The sequence below is a fragment of the Cupressus sempervirens genome, chromosome 9 (assembly GCF_028749045.1).
Source record: "Cupressus sempervirens isolate cs-2001-9-10 chromosome 9, ASM2874904v1, whole genome shotgun sequence".
NCBI classification, from domain to species: Eukaryota; Viridiplantae; Streptophyta; class Pinopsida; order Cupressales; family Cupressaceae; genus Cupressus; species Cupressus sempervirens.
Window position 1 is genome coordinate 776,220,304 of NC_143126.1, and position 3,100 is coordinate 776,223,403.

Sequence of the window (3,100 nt, forward strand, 5' to 3'; positions counted from 1 at the left end):
TAGTTGCAGGTTGCTTTCTCTTGTCACGATTGTCACAATATATTGCCAATCCCACTAAATGGATAATAAACAAACCTTTCTTTCTTTTCAATTCAATATAATACATTTGATTAAAAGCTTTGAATACATCATTCACAAAGCCAAATATAAAAGTTGCATTTCGTACGACCTAGAATATGAATTAGTTCAAAAAAACCTTAATATGGTTGACAAAGGCATTTTCATTGTATATAATCTCCAAGACATAAGAATGTAGCTCTCAAGATTGAATCAGATATACTAAGGCCGATTAAGCTCTTCCAATTTGAAGATGAAAGGAGAAATCATATTTGATAAGCCAATCAGAGATATATTTCTGATTATTTCTCTAACAATGGTTTTATTGGTATGTTTCTATGTAACTAAGGGAACTTATTGGCCTCTATCTACAGAAACTGAAGCCACACCTCCATATGTAAGTGTAATTCAGATTAACATATCTCTTGTAATAATCTATGGTTTGAATCATGCTGTTTTCTAACTAAGTATTATTTTGGGTTTGTTTTCAAATAGAAGTTTCAAGTGATGCAGATGAGTTGGAGATTGCCTTGGCGAAGGCTTCAATGCCAAACAAGACTTTGATCCTCACACCAGTGAATGGGGCATGGATGGACCCAAACAGTTTAATTGATCTTTTTCTTGAGAGTTTTAGGATTGGGGAAGGAACACATGACTTACTTAACCACCTCATCATTGTGGCCATGGATGCAAAAGCTTTCAACAGCTGAATAGAAATTCATCCTCATTGCTATGAGCTCAGGACTGAAGGAGTTGATTTTACTAAGGAGAAGTCCTTTGGGACAAAAGATTAAATCAAGATGACGCAGACTAAAATTCTCTTCTTGAAGACTGTGGTTGAGCGAGGTTATAATTTCGTGTTTACTATAAGTTTCCTCACATACCCAACGTTGTAGATGTTTACTGTAAAGATCATCAAATTGTTTGGCATTGTTATTCTGATAATTATAGTTTCATTAGATTGACTCTAAAATATTTGGCTCCATATCTAAAGAAAGTTTACTAGCCTCTGTGATTGTTTTAATATGTTTGATGTTTACGTAGAGGTGATCTTGTTAATTATGATTGGTTTGCGCATATTTATTTTAATTAATTTTTTCTATCTTAAATTTTATTCTTCTTTTTCTATATTCTAAATCTGTTCAATTATAAAAAATCATTCAAAATTCAAACAGCTATCTTTGATGTTGTGAAACAAACAAATTTATAAAAGGCATAAAACATTCAAACTTTTAATAATAATAAATTTGATACAAATCAAAAAAATTAAATTCTATTCTATCATAAATGAATTAGTATAAAAAAAATAAACTAATTAACATAGAATGTGAAATAGAGTTCCACATAGTCAGCCTCCCTTATCTTGATAAAAAAAGGTAGAGTTCCATATAAATTATTATTCTAATAGATTAAAATTAAATGATAATTTTTTTCACCAAAATCTAATTAAGTAGTATCCAATACAATTAATCTTTAAATGATAAAAAAGAAAAACAAAGATCCATGTATTAATTTTCTCCTTTTAATTAAAAGTGGGTGAACCACTAGAATATATATAAGATAATCTGATTCAAGGTTTGGGCTCAATTAGGAAAGAATCAGGAAGAAAATCTAGTATCCTTGCAAGATTGGCATAAAGAGAGGGACAAAAGAGAAAATATCTCGGGACAAAATTGCTGGCTAGGGACGCACAAACAATAATTTGTGAAAAATGCTACAAGAGAGGAACTGAAACATATGACCAACACTTTTAGGCTGATTTATACTAGTTCAGAGAATATTAATTTCCCCAATTCAGAAATCAAGTTAGAGATATGATCTTTTGAAAAAGACTCAATTAAATTATTGTCACATCCATGATTTGATAAGCCAATTAAATTAATTATTACTCTAATAGATTAGAAATATAATAATAATTTTTTTCACCAAATCTAATCAGGTAGTATCCAACATAATTTGTCTTTCTACTTTTGTCCACCTCTCATATATTCTTTTCCAAATGGAAAGATTTTTTTTCTCGTCTCATAATTTAATACTCTTATAGTTCATCTATCATGGAATATTTTACTAATTTTTTTCCAAATATCATTTACAAGATGTAGATATAATGTGGTTACGAAATCCATTTGAGAGATTCTCAAGCAGAGCAGATTTTCAAGTATCTTGTGATTTATATAAACACAATCCACATTGTATCTCAAACGATCCAAATACAGGATTTTCATTTGTTAAGCCGAATGAAAAAATTGCTAAACTCTATGAACTTTGGTATGCATATACTACTATAAATCCTAACAGGCATGATCAAGATGTCTTTAATATGATGAAATATTCTTCAAATTTTACTCAAATTGGCATAGAAATTTTATTCCTTGATATAATTTACTATATTGGATTTTGTGAATCGAAGGCAAAATTAGAAGAAGTTTGTACTATGCACACCAATTGTTGTGTAGGTTTAAAGAAGAAGATGACTTATTTGAGAGACACTCTTGATGATTGGATTTTATTCAAATCGTTCAATCTCAATAACACTTTTGAATTAAGAGGAAGAAGAGAGGTGGGTTGGAGAAGTAGAATAGAATGTGGCCCTTTGTAAGAATGTGAGAAACATTATTAATGTTTCATTATTGAATATAAGAAGATGCTAGTATATAACTAACTTTTAAAGGTGTTATTAATTGGTTGATGGAAATAAAAATTTGGAGTTTAATGGAAAAATATTTTTAATATATTTCTTTAAGATCATTATATGTTTATATTCACATTTTTTAAAGTTATATGATGAGAATTTTATGTTATGATTTTATAGGAAGAAGGAGATGTAAAAAAATATTTTTAAAATTATTTAATATTGTTATGAGATATATTGACTTGAAAGAATTGGGTAAATAAAATATCATTAGAAAAATAAAATTAACAAATAACTATATAGATGTTTTTATGTATAAATTTCAATAGATGAAATATTCAATTTTCTTAATTAACGTAATTCTTTTATTTTGTAAAAATAATCCAATTTCAAACACTCAGGGGATTCAAG

At 28.3% G+C, this 3,100-nt stretch overlaps 1 pseudogene; it reads left to right on the forward strand.

Moving 5' to 3' along the window:
* The first annotated feature begins 310 nt into the window (after positions 1–310).
* LOC149541026 (uncharacterized protein At4g15970 pseudogene) lies at positions 311–2,656 on the forward strand (annotated as a pseudogene).
* The last annotated feature ends 444 nt before the right edge of the window (positions 2,657–3,100 follow it).